The sequence below is a fragment of the Ostrea edulis genome, chromosome 8, assembly GCF_947568905.1.
Source record: "Ostrea edulis chromosome 8, xbOstEdul1.1, whole genome shotgun sequence".
Classification (NCBI taxonomy): domain Eukaryota; kingdom Metazoa; phylum Mollusca; class Bivalvia; order Ostreida; family Ostreidae; genus Ostrea; species Ostrea edulis.
In genome coordinates this window covers 10,982,732-10,996,979 of record NC_079171.1, presented here as the reverse complement: position 1 = coordinate 10,996,979, position 14,248 = coordinate 10,982,732, and the positions used below count along the sequence as shown (strand labels likewise).

The following is a 14,248-nucleotide window of genomic DNA, read 5'->3' as shown; positions in this document are numbered from 1 at the left end:
AAAAAAGGCCTTATCCGTCACCTGAGTACTATAGTGAAAAAGTATTACTATACTCCCAAGGGCTTTGAAATTTAGAAAAAAATCCTGTTCTGAATATCTAAGCTACTTTTTAACATTCAGCAAAAGTATAAAACAAGATGTGTTCGTACAACTTCAAATCATATTAATCAAATTAAATCACATTTGCAAACGTTGTTATTTTGACAATGCATGGTGACAATCATAATGTATTTATTCTCATAAAATGACAAAGTATGTTGCATAGAAAACAAGAGGCCCATGGGCCACATTGTTTGCCTGAATTACTATGGCCCTTCTGTTCATTCCTATCTTTAACTTTTAGAATTTACACTTCCTCAGGCCACATTTAAAAATATGTTTGTTTCCCCTCTCCCGACCCTAAATTTCAGAGGAAGGTCGGTAGGTAAGTAAAAAGTTTGTTTTTTTTAGCTAGCAGAATTTTATTTATTATGAAATTCCCATAACCATTAACAATGCCCGATACCAAACGTCGTGAAGCACATCATCCATGTTTCCTCATCAAACTCGTATAGTCAGTTCTCGCGTAAATTCTGCTTTGATTGCCACGTTTTGCAATTAGGGAAGGTGTCGATATTTCGGACAGTACTTCATGTATTTTGGAAATGCTCATTATCTAACCACTAAACTTAGGCATTGGACTACATGTATACATATTGGTTGATTCGACGAACATTGGGTTTCATCAGAATTTTCTCTGCTATTTATACCACATACTAACACTTAAATAAAGTTAGGGAGAATGTTGCAACTATGGACAATGGTGTTAGTTTTGGACACATGGTGTTATAAAATTGGTAAACTCGGTTGCTGTCTTTTATTTATGGTTCACTGACATTTTATGCTTTTGTTTTTTGCACATTATCTTAATTTATATATGATAGTGATTTTGATTATATTTTTAAATGATATCGGTAGATCTAGTTTACCAGAAAACATTTCAACGGGACTTGATTTTGCCGATCAAACAAAATGGATGCTGACATCAACCAATCAGAGCTGAGTTACACATGTGCATATAATTAGGTGTTTTCCAGTTTGTAAATATAGCATTAGTTCAGAAATAAGTTAAATTGAGAATGCTTCTGATTGACTGTCAAAAATATCGCATCCGTCCGAAATATCAACACTTTCCTCTACTGAAGAATACAACTTGCACACTGGATGCCCCGAATTCTCTTGTTTCCTCGCTCCTCGTATAGACAACATTTCTCCATCTCGATCTTGCAGATCACTAGTCCGAATTGCGAGCCGAATTCAATGTAAAACTCACTTGTAACTAATCAATGAAACAATCATGATTCTTGTACTTATTAATATCGATTAAAAGAAAATATCAATCCAAAATTCGGTATTAAACAGAAGCCAACAATTGTAGTCAACCGAATTTTCACTGCCATTTGAGCAAACGAGTCTCGTGACTCAAAACAAAGCTCGACAGTTTGATAAAATATTTATGTGATGAAAGAACCCATAAAATCGATATTAGTAAGTACAAGAAGAATCGTTTTATTGATTAGTTACGAGCTTAAAATGTAATTCGGCTTGTAAGTATTTGAAATCAGCCAGAGAATGCCGCCTCCAGCTATTCGTATTATTATTTTTTAATTTTGGATCGAAACCAAAGAAGATATAGAAAATTTTTGTCATTATAAAATACTGATCTGCACCAGAAACGACCTTGAAATTTTCTTAAAATTAAAAAAAAAAACTTCACCAGAATGGCGTAATAAAAACTTATGGGTCGGTGTGAATTTTCAGACTCGGTCGGGCGAGGGGAAACAAACAATATTTTTATTTTGGCCTCAAGAAGCTTCCACACAAGTTTCACTTTTTCTGACCCAGTGGTTCTTAAGAAGATTTTTAAAGATCTTTTCCAATATTTTAAAATGCAAAATTTGATCCCCTATTGTGGCCCCACCCTAACCCCAGAGGTAATGATTTGAACAATCTAAAATCTAAACTTCCTCATAAAGCTTCAAAAAAAGTTTCACCTTTTCTAACCCCAAGGGTTTTGAGAAGAAGATTTTTTTTTTATATATTTCAATTTGAAACTTTGATCCCCTATTGTGGCCCCACCCTTACCCCGGGGGTCATGATTTGAACAAATAAGAATCTACACTTCCTCAAAAAGCTTCCACATAAGTTTCACTTTTTCTGCCCCAGTGGTTCTTGAGAAGAAGATTTTTAAAGATTTTTACGAGACAAACACTCTACCACTGAGCTACTGCGACCAGTCACAATTACTCAAAAATGTAATCGATCAATAATCAACAACTTCAAGGAATTTTGTGTAATTGATTACTAATTGAGTACAGTCAATTTTGCCCTGTAATCGATTGCAATAGATTACATGTACTTTAGAGGATGTAATTGATTAGTTACTTTAGATTTTTTTTATGTGTACATGTATGTAAAAATAAAAATGGTGACTATCGTATGTTAATAGCTTTAATATTATCGCAATTCACCTTTGAATTAGAACGCTTTGGCCGATATAGTATTGCGTTGTGTGACGACACAATTGAATCTGTTTGTAATACAATTGCGAAATGCAACAGAAACTCTCATTGGTCCATATGTATAAGTCCGCCCAAATTCCCTTATACGGGAGTAGTCAGCATTTGAAAACATGACGGCCAGATGCTAGATGGAAAAAAAAACTTCAAAGGAAGAAAGAGAAAAAGTTGTATTCTTTGTTGCTGTCTCATAAATTTAATATAAAAAAAATCCTAACATATTTTCCTACTATACTTGTGTCCAAACATACCTTCAAATATTTATTAAAACCCCATACGACCCAAAATTTCGATCACAGCTTTTGATGATTTCGTTCGTAGACGTAGCCATGTTAGGTAGCCGAATCCCGGTTCATTTCCATATTGGCACAATAGCGTCTAGATGTGTACTAATACCCCACAAATATTTTAGCTAAATTGTTTAAATAATATACCACCCCAGTCTTATTAAATGATAATTATTCAATTAGCTAAACTCACGGCAGTGCGGCTTTCATTAGTCATGAGCGGCCGCGCCGGCCGGTCTCCATCTAATGTCCTTATGTAGCATTTTCGTTCATCTAGAGCTTATTTTACCTTTACAAAAACTGGTACTAAAATGTTTTAATTTCTATTAATTATTCGTGTTGATAATAAATGAAGAGCGAATACATAACTTACAACCGATTTTATGAATAGATACCAATAGCAAGAGTTCGAATAGACCGGCTACCTACATGTAACATGGCTACGTCAACAAACGAAACCATTTGAAGCTGCGAGTTTTCGGGTGGTGTGTGGCTTTAATGAATATTTGAATGTATGTTTGGACGCAAGTATATAGTAGGAAAATATGTTAAGATTGTTTTATATTGAGTTTATGAGACAGCAACACAAGAATACACCGATTTCAGGCCTCAACCGTCCGCAGCTTTTTGTGACCCGTAAATCGAAGGTTTTTATTAGAGGTGGATCTTTTCAGAGAGCTATGTACGGTTCACCAGCTGCACTGAATCCGCTCGAGAAAGTGGGCGGGCTGTAATCGGCCAATGAAAACTCTTGCTGTATTACATCAAACATGTCATTCAAATTGTTCAATCGTCTCGTTCAATTGTGTCGTCACACAACGCAATACTATATCGGGTAAAGCGTTCTAATTCAAAGGTGAATTGCGATAAACATGTACACAACTCAATGTGCATTGCATCAAATCTTCAAGTTATATTCAGATGATTGATTTGTATTGAATTACTTTGAGAGCTTGTAATCGTTAAAACAAAGAGTATTTTAACCATGTACCTGTCCTCCTTTATTATAATGTTGTCTTATTCCAAGTTACTCTAGTAAATCAAATCTCAGTTGAACTTAAATAAAAATTTGGAGTAATATTACATATATATACAGTATATATATATATATCTGTATGCATCTAATATACCAGTATTACTGGTATATTAGATGCATACAGATAAATATGACACATTGTTAGCCTGGGCAAGATCAAAAGTTCAATGTCTGATAAAAAAAAAATAATAATTCAGTTTTGACCCAAATTGATTATCATGCAATAACACAATAGTACTAAATAAGACTATATACGTTTTCTAATTCTTATTTTAAATGTTCATTAAAATGTAATAAATGTTATTTCCAAATTTCCAATGAGTCACTTCAGTCCTGCTCACTTTCTTCCTGCTGAAATGCTGCAATTATTCATGTATTATAATAAATAGAATATTGGATGAGTGACCGAAACTTGTGGGAGTTTTTACCCCCTTCCCTCCCCCAAACTATTTCAATTAAGATTTTCATCAGACATTGAGCTTTTCATCTTGTCCCTTAAGGAAGTGTGCTACACCAGAGAAATTTGACGTAGATGAAAAGTGGAGGATATGTACAACAATATTTTGAAGTTGAAAATTTTCAAATTTACTTTATTTTGTCAAAAAATACAGTTTTAGTGGAAGGTAATCTAAAAAAAAAATTAAAACCCCTGCTGGACTCGAACCTCCGACCTACAGGTGAGCAGTCGGTATTCTAACCTACTGAGCTACTCGGCTAGGTATTTAAATCGAAATGGAAAAGCCAAATATTGCTGATATCGATTTTTTCATCCATGTTTTTAAAGGAAGTCAGCCATTATGACGATGTAGAGTACTACCTTAACTTGCTAAATTACAAAATAAAAACTAATGGTTATTCTTTAATGTTTACCTTCATTATACCAAGACATTGGACTTAAATGTAATAAAGGAAAGGAGGGAATCAAATGTATGAACGAACCTGGAATCAAACCTGGGACCCCTGCATTACTAGTCAGGTGCTCTAACCACTGAGCTACCTATGTCGATATTCATGGTCCATATAGCTTTAACTACTACAAATATTTACTTTTCATTACATATAGAATATCAAATTCAAAAGTTACCTCATTGAAGTGCTGAGTAGCTCCACTCCCTTTATTTTTCAATATTTTAGTCTGTGATGGCTATTGAAAAAAGAACCTGTTAATAGAAATGGAAGATGCGATAATATTATATGATGATGAATATTTACATTTTTCCACAATACGGCTAAAAAGTAAGTCAGTTATTAGTCCATTGTTTCGCTTGTACTTGCACTATATAGAATTCAGAGGCGGATCTAGAAAATTTTCACAAGGATTTAAATGTACCTTTTTCGTCCCCAGAGGAGATAATGGCACATAATAAATTAATTTACATTTTTGTTAAAAATATTCAACAAAAGTGGGGAGCACCACCTTTCCAGATCAGCCACTGTACATGCAAGATAACAGTAATACAGAACTGTAGTGGAAATGGACAGGAAATGTATGAGTAAACTCGGATTAATCAATCATACAATGTACTTATACCAATCCACTATGTAATACCAACCCTGCGTTAACACGTCCTCTGAAAGGAACTAACGTTCGACATATAACCAATACTATACATGTATCAGACTGTCAAAAGTCTTTGTTACAGTGAGTAACTCTCCTTTCTAATAGTAATAGTAAGTGCTTGTTTACAAATTTCAGCTACCTACCCAGGGTTCGAAATTAATTCATGTCCGTAAGTCCGAGACTAGTAGAAAACGTGTCGGACTAGTGAACTCCCTATAGCACTAGTCTGTACGGACTAGTGAAAATCCGGAAATCAATTTTGAATTGGTAAAGATGTTAGCAAGATTTTTCTGAGTCTCTTAGATGTTTGAACTTATGGTTGATTACCTGCATGGTCAGGTGTTTGCCTGACTATGACAGTCTGACCTTCCAAACACATCGAGTGCGTTTGAGACCACCGTTCTTCGAACGTGCACACATTGTCAAATTCCTGCCGATTCCGAATGCCGAGTACACATCACGAGAACGTGTTCTAGGTGCAAGAATTGCAAGTAGTGTGGTCTGAGAACATGCACGTTTGTATGCACATGTTCTCGTCATTCGCGACTCTAACACAGTAGTTCATAACACTATAGCTCATGACTTGGTCAATCGAGTGAATTTTATTGACTTTCTTGATAAAATTTCAAACTCCTGTGACTCTAAGGTCTGAACACCAAAACAACAGGAACGTCGATCTCGAACGCACTTATGGACGTTTATCAAAGGATTAACTCGGAGGTTAATATTGTATGCTTTTGAAGATCTTGAATACGAAATAAAATATGGTGGTCTCTTTTTCTTCTGTAGGTGTCAGAAATCGAATTGTTTGCAACTGTGATGTGTTTAGTTTGATTAAAATGAAGATCATTTTTTGATATACTGGACGGACTAGTGAAATGCTTTGCGGACTAGTGAACATCAATAGTGACTAGTCCGTACGGACTAGTGCTTGAAAAAGTTAATTTCGAACCCTGCTACCTGGTCTCCCGAAGTCGATCGACGGGAGTCTCCATCTCAGTAGATAAAAGCCCCTTTCTATGTCTTCTTTCCTCATTTTAATAAACAGCGCAATTCGCGCAAAGCACGTTTTGAATTGATTGGTTCTCGGAGTCTGAATTCCAATGCACCAAATATGGTGAGGTAAACAACTTTGCTAACTCGTTCAAATATTAATTCAATGAATCCAACAAAAGTTCAAACGATTTCTGGTCGTTTCGGCCTTTTTTCAGTTCGGCCCCAAGTTTTTTCGGCCGTTAGTAGTTTCGGCCTAATGTCGTTTCGGCCCTAGTCGTTTCGGCCTCACTTTTAAATACCTTTGTAATACCAATAAATTAAGTCTTTTTTCTCATCTTACTTACTATATCAAAATTGATATTTCTGTAAAGGATATAAGCCAAAAATTGTCCATTCTGTGAGAGAAAGAACTGGTTGAGGCCCGTAGGGCCGAGATCAGTTCTTTCTCTCACAAAATGGACAGTTTGAGGTTTATATCCTACTTAAAACATTACATCTTTTGTTCTAAGAATGGACAGGCTCAGGTAAACCCATTGACAATGATAATTATGAATAAAGCTATTTTTTTTAATGATCTGACAATATAACCAGTCTTGCGTAGAAGTCTGTTTCTTTTGTTCACTTATTGGAGCCAAATTTTGATCTGAAAAGCATTGTGTTTTCGAATATTTGGATGAGGAAATAATTAACGCCAGCCAAAAGAACCCAATGGGCCCATCTCGTGAAATGAAATTATTCATGAAAGCGAAAATAATAATTCAGAATTATGATATGCTAATAAAGAAAACACACCAAAAAAAAAGCATTGTGAAGAAGTTTCGGAATGTGCCTCTGAATCCAGTGAAATTCAGATATGGAAAGACGTCTTTCAAATTTAAGTTTTAATGCGATATCATAATGGCCAATGGAATTTAAAAAAATTGTGAATCTTAAAGTTGAAGCAGAGAATTCTACTAAGGGGAAATATCGTTTTAAGTGTTTCGGTGATTTTTCTGATATCTGTTTTGATTCTTACTTGTAAGGAATTTAAAATTGAATTTGTATCTCCTTGACAAACGTATTGTCTTTCTCTTATTTTCAGTCTACCTGTAGACGTCTAATAAGTTATTGGGTTTATCTGACACTGTCCAAATAAGTTGACAATTACTGTCCATTATTTTTAAGAACGGACAGTATTTATCCATTCTTAAAAATAAAGGACAGCAATTGTCACCTTATTGGACACCTACAGGTAACCTTTTCACTACAAGTGGACTTTCTTGTATATAAAAGTCTAAAAAGACAAAGGATAGCATAACAAAAATGTTTTAATTGTTGTGTAAACTGTTATATATGTCTATGGTGTAAACAAGGAAGTCCGCACCATCAAAGAAAATGATATGCCATTTACAGATTACATAAGCTTGTATTTTAAAAGCAAAAATGTCAAAACACATTATGATGCTGATTAAATTATAAACCGGTACCATCTGATGCAGTGAAAATATGAAAATAAGCCTTCAAAATATATATCCGGCTTTGGGAGACGTGCAGTGCGACGATCTAACATCGAAAGATGACAATATTCATTGGAGTTTGAGATTAAGATTGTGTTTTTAAGCCTAATCAACATGTATTTTTGCACAATATTTATGAATTGTCAGTATACATTAGGTCTATATATCCGGCTGCCCCCCCTTAAATTCCGCCACTGATCTCACGGTGGGTATCAGGGATTAACTTTTTAGACAAGGCAGTCTTCTTGTGTATTCGAAATACACATACACCGTGCCACGCCGTGTCCACGGACCATTTTACACCGTGTGTTGGGAAATACTCGTGGTCTCTACTGTAGATTTTATTATCAACATTATTGTATTCACCCGTAAAATTACTAACTGAACCTAACATACACTAACTACGCAAATAACATATCAGTTTACAGGTACAGTACCTGGCCATGAGTCATGATTGTTTATTTTTTCACTAAATATATTTCATTGAAAAAATGCCTTTTTGAATAAGCTTAGTGTAGTATCATTTAAATTGTAGCTAATTTATATAGATATACTAACAAAAAATACACAGTTGTTTGTAGTTTCTTCACATGATTTCAAAGTGATTTTTAATATCTATAGGTTTTGCGGTGAAATCACATGTCAAATGCTAAATTGAAATTTTACGGCACAAATTTGTTAAGAAATCATTATATTTCGATGTTAAAAAATTTGCCTCGATGATTTCAAAAACTATTCTCAATTATCATGGTATCACAATTTCCTAAGCATCATGGAAAAGAAAATTTGAACAATTTTGCATATATTTCATAATCTTTTCTAACACTAGGCAATTAATTTCTCATCATACAAAATTTCCTCCTCGTTAAAGTCTCAAAAGCTTACACTCGAACAGCTTCCATTCAACAAACAACAATAGCATAAATTCATTACACATCTATATTAACAAAAACAACATCACCTTGTCGGTATTTTGTCGCTTACGAAACTTGGGCCGAAACGACTAGGTATCTGAGGCCGAAACGACAAGAGACCGAAAAAACTTGAGGCCGAACGAACCTAGGGCCGAACTGTAAAAAGGCCGAAACAACTTGCACCCGTTCAAACCCATGTGAGATTCAATGAGGAGTGTAGTGGGGAAAAGATTGGGATGATCCAAATTTATATCATTTAGACATTTTATAAGATCTTACCGAACTTTCACAGGAATATGCAGAAGTATTGAATTAAATTGAATAATGAAATAATAAACCGAATTACCAAAGGAATGAATGTGATTGCCGAACCGAAATGCATCATGGGGTGTAAACAAGATAATCCGCCAAAATGGGAGAACAAAGACAAAGGGAGAAAAGTAAGTACAATAGCTTGCTATTTCATGATGCTACTTTTTATTCTTTGATATGAAACTTCAGATCATTTGGGTCATATTGCTTCACAATCTAACTGATTGTATTTGCAGGCCTGTAGATAAAGGGAAATACTGACCCCAGGATCATGAGCATGGGGCCCGGCTATGCCGAACTTGTATATGGCCTACTTGCATTGAACGATTGGTGCTAGATGTAAACGGTGTACACACTCAGTGCCTAGAGAGTCTGAGACGTGTAGTGGGCTCAATGTTTCTGTGACTTGTGACTGAGTACCAGCTTGCATCAACCTAGTGTGTGGTTATTTCATCAAGGGCGGATCTAAATTTTCAAAGTTGCAGGCAGTGAGGCTCCCTGAAAGGTGAGTCACACTTTAAAAAAACGCGGCAAGGGTGATGACATAGTACATATATATTAGCGACACCAATTTATTTCTTAAACTTTAGAATAGTCACTTATGGTCTCCTATCATCAGCTGATCATGGACATGGCAGTGAACTTGACCAGTGATATGTATGTATAGTACTGTTACATGGCCACCTGATATTAAAATATTAATTCTATTTTACTCCTTTGTTAAATATGAAATAAAGTACATAATTTCATTTCTTTCATTCATTAACACATTCACACCAATTAATATGTTAAGATTCATTTTCTTACCTCAAGTCAGAAAAAAGATGTCAAAAGATATGCAAAGAAAACCACCCTTCAACACTCTGCTAGTGAATACAACTGACTATCTAAAAATCCAACAGAACTCACAAAACCCATGACATATAACCTTTGACACTAAGCTTAGCCAACCAAAATGAATTAAATATACCATGAACAACAACTGCATGCATGGTTTAATCATAAGGAAAGCCATTAAGGTCATAATTACATTACTACATATCTAAATAGAGAAATATGGAAGACCATTATATAATCCAATAAAAGTTTATGTTTTGCAACTTACATATTTTATTTACACTAAAAATAAAATAAAATATTGATATTAATTCACCCTACTACACATATAGGTAGTAATTTTATTTATTATTGTTTGGTCATAGTCGTGAAGAGAGCCAGTTTGAATGAAGTGCACGACTGTTGTGTATGTAGCCACACTCATATGAAATAAGTACACAACGGTTGTGCAAATGGCTGAAACAAAATTGGTAAATGACAGCCAAGCGAGTAGCCAATATACATCATGTGCCCAACAGTTGGGAGAATAGCTCACAGATCATCATCTTTACAATAGCTATATTGTGGTTGGGTGAAAAGAATTGATGATTTACATTTTACAGTCATATGAAGTTGTATGTTTACTTTTATCATAATGTCCTTCTCAGTAAAATGGAAATTATCAAGTAAACAGGTGCTGTTTTATTGCAGTGTTAGAGCTCATACATGCATTATGGCCCGTCAGTCCTGAGACTGGCAAACTAGTGTGTAAGAGAAAGCATCTGATCCAACAAGAAGATCGTGTGGACACTGGCAGAGTTGTCATTTTGAAATGGGTGAGAACTAAGTATCATATTTCAGATGCACACTGTATTCTCTGCAATATACACATTTTACAGTCCAGTCCTTAAATGTTAATTCTAATTTGTGTATATTGATAATGCTCCATAAATAATTTATGTTTCATATTATATATGTCATGGGGTTAAAATACAGTGGTCCAAGGTCTGGGATCTGAAGTTTATGGGGTGGACTAGTTAATTTTCACCCTCCATTTGCCTCCAATAGTCCGTCAGACCAGCAGTATCAAGCAGAAAAAATATTTTAAAAGTATAACAATAAAAACATTTTGGAAGGAAGCATGTACTTTTAATGATTGAAAACAAACTGAATGTGTTTTATGAAAGTGAATTTAACGAAATTATCGGACTAGTTAAAGATTAGAAGTTGATTTTTGTTTGACTTAAATTTTTTTCTTGAACAGTTATCTGCCCTTTAAAATATAAGAATGGGGAAAAAACCCAGATTTTCTAAATATTTCTGTGGTAAACTATTAATTTGAAATCATATTTTGATAAAAGAGTAAGTTTGTGCAACTTTTTACCAATATATCTGGATGAAAGTCAAATCGTATTATAAATTATTTGAATGAAATATGCTTTTCACACAGACTTCAATGTAAACTTTAAGGCGTGATTTATCGGTTAGTAATCAAAATTTTGAAAAATCCTGTGGTAGAATATTTTGATTTTACCAACCCTTCAAAATGATACAAAGGTAAGAAAAATCCCACCATCCATTTATTAGATACAAAATAGATCAGTTATGGATGGTCTACCTTAAAGTTATGGACTAGTGAAAATCTCAGATCAGTGAATGTTTTAGGAAAATCTAAATATCTGGTCGTTGTATACTATTATGTTGGACAACTTGTTTATTAGACGATAATTGTAATGTGGTGTCTTATTTCACAAAATTGAAGATTTAGGCCATCCTTAAAAAATTGTATGTTTGCTGTAACGAGATCGAGATTAAAAAAAAAAAACAACCCAACATGGCGGACAAGTCCATGGTCACGTTTACTGTGACCGTCAATTTAAAGCAGTACATGCTGTATATCTGACGGTAAATAAATTGAAAAATAAAAGAACAAATTCAATAGCATATACGTGATTGAGTATACTTTATAAACCTGGCGTATCAGTAGATTATGTCAATCATGAATCAAATTGTCTTCCTGACACCGTCAGTGACAGCAATTCCTGCTCGATATCTTCGATGTGCATTGACCTCCGAGGTCATCAGTTGCTGTCAACCCACACACTGATTCTACATATCATGCGTGTCCATATGATCAATTAGTTTTTTAAAATTAAAAATGATACGCCACTTTTAGTACTTGGGTGACCAGCAGTCCCAATTGCAAGTTGAAACTAGGTCTAGCAGATATGCGTTCGACGTTTTAATGCAGCCACCAAGTACCTAAAAGGTGCCTAAGGTTTTGGTTGACAAACCACGATTCACAGGTTTTCAATATGGAAGACATCTAAACATTTAAATATATAGATATTAAACTTTATTTCAGTATCTGTTGAAGACTGACAAGTAATTACACTAGTATCAATAGCAACCCCTTTTTATATTGCCTATTTACAAAGTCTGAATGCTGCCCGTGTCTTGTCTACTTTAGTGTGTAACAGTAGGCACACTCAGAGTGAGATTTAGTAGAACTACTAAGGATGAAATGTTATACCAATAAACCACTAAACCAATAAACACACGATAAACATAACGTATCACGATACAAATAAGGAATAACTCTTGTTTGAGTGGGTTATGTGTTTATATTAAAAGCGATTAGATCACATGGTTTTTGGCATAAACGCAGGTGAATTAAGGCATTTATGCATACAAATACTATGTGGGCCAATCGCTTTATCAACTCATTACCCTCCTAAACTAGACAGTTGTTATTTACATTATCTCCTAAATAAAAGAAATTTTAGTAAGTTTTATCAATAATTCTTTATTGATTAATGGTAAAATGTGTTTATATCTTAACCTTCGACCGAAAGCTAGCTTGAGTGATGTCACAATGGCGCGAGAGAATGGTGATTCATGAGACAATAAACTCATTATCTACTTGGTAGTGTCATATAGAACAGAATGTAAATATAAATATATACCAGTACCTGTTTATCGCAATCTATTTACATTCTGCATTGAAGACTCGACTCCAATTCAGTTCTCGAAGTAAAGTTATTAGTTTTGAAATCTTTAATCTGTTGTCTTACTGTTCATCGCAATTTTGCTCATTATAGTAGGGCTGAAACGATTCACCGAAATATCGATACTGTTCAATATAAACACTCGATTCAATGTTCGATTCATTGCCCCGATTTTTGGTTAGTCTCGGCCTGTATATATCATTTCTACCTGCATGAGGGACAAAATAGTGTTGAATAATGTTCAAACTATTGTTTGCCTTGAGGTTGACAAAAAATAATAATAATAAACAACTAGTTATCAGTTTTAAACTACAGTGAACAGGCATCTCACCGTTTGACAGTTTTGCTTTTGAAATTATGATTTTGAATCTTGATAATTAATTTCTTCTTCAATGTTATTATTGGTTTCTTCTGTAAATTGTATTGTATTGAAAGTATTGAATCTTGACATAAGTATTGCAATATGTATCGTATCGTGAAGGGGGCGTATCGTATCAGCCCTACATTATAGTAAGTGGTTTTCAAAAAAAAACAACCCTACCTACCCACACTGAAAAATCTGAGTCGCGTTACAGCAAACATACAATTTTTTAAGGATGGCCTTATGTTGAAAAATGTATATCATTGATCATTAATGTATGTTATATATTTTTCAGCAACCAATGCCCTCAGAAGATGCATACCAGAACTCACATTGGAGATACTTGATAGCAGAAGCTTTGGATAAGAGTTGCCTTGGAGATGATTATTGACGAAATACCTAGTTTTTGAAAAAAACAATGCGTTATAGGAAATACGGAACTTAAATTAAGTCACATTAGCACTATACAATGACACTAGACAATTTTTCAGAACAACTTGTTTTTTGTGAAGTGAAGCACTAATGTATGTTCATGTGAATTTCATCGCGAATGATCATCTGACCACAGGCACTCGACGTTTTAAATATCTATAATAAAAAAAATCTTCCTGTAAACATAATATTGACAAGGTATACCACGCCGCCATCTTGGTTTTCGTTTTTATCAGCTGCATCGCTTGAAAATTTCGGCGAAAAGTTCGATATAATACAATAATTAGAACCCTACCGTCTAGCAACAACTCTGGCAATATCCTATCTGTCGTATCGTTATGGAAAACTCGAAATAATGTCCATTGATCAGATATAATCAAGCATCAACTATCGTCTACTGCTCCTCAAAATGCGATAAATCCTGATCTAGGGACGGAAGTTGACATCATTATGCAAATGAGAACTCCCTTG

The 14,248-nt window shown here is 34.4% G+C and overlaps 1 protein-coding gene and 1 long non-coding RNA gene across 2 annotated transcripts in view; one reads left to right on the top strand and one right to left on the bottom strand.

The window, feature by feature from the left end:
- Positions 1-6,618, bottom strand: part of LOC125661091 (zinc finger protein 239-like) — a 14,158-nt gene extending 7,540 nt beyond the window's left edge. Inside the window, exons 1-2 of the mRNA XM_048892979.2 lie at positions 6,403-6,618; positions 4,966-5,041 (exon numbers count right to left, since the gene is read on the bottom strand). The gene's annotated coding sequence lies outside the window, so the exon portion shown is untranslated. The remainder of the gene's footprint in view (positions 1-4,965; positions 5,042-6,402) is intronic.
- A 2,388-nt stretch (positions 6,619-9,006) lies between these two features.
- LOC125661120 (uncharacterized) lies at positions 9,007-13,782 on the top strand. Its single transcript, XR_007364667.2, has 4 exons — positions 9,007-9,288; positions 9,397-9,665; positions 10,688-10,812; positions 13,641-13,782. It is a non-coding gene; the product is annotated as an uncharacterized LOC125661120 (long non-coding RNA).
- Positions 13,783-14,248: the final 466 nt, after the last annotated feature.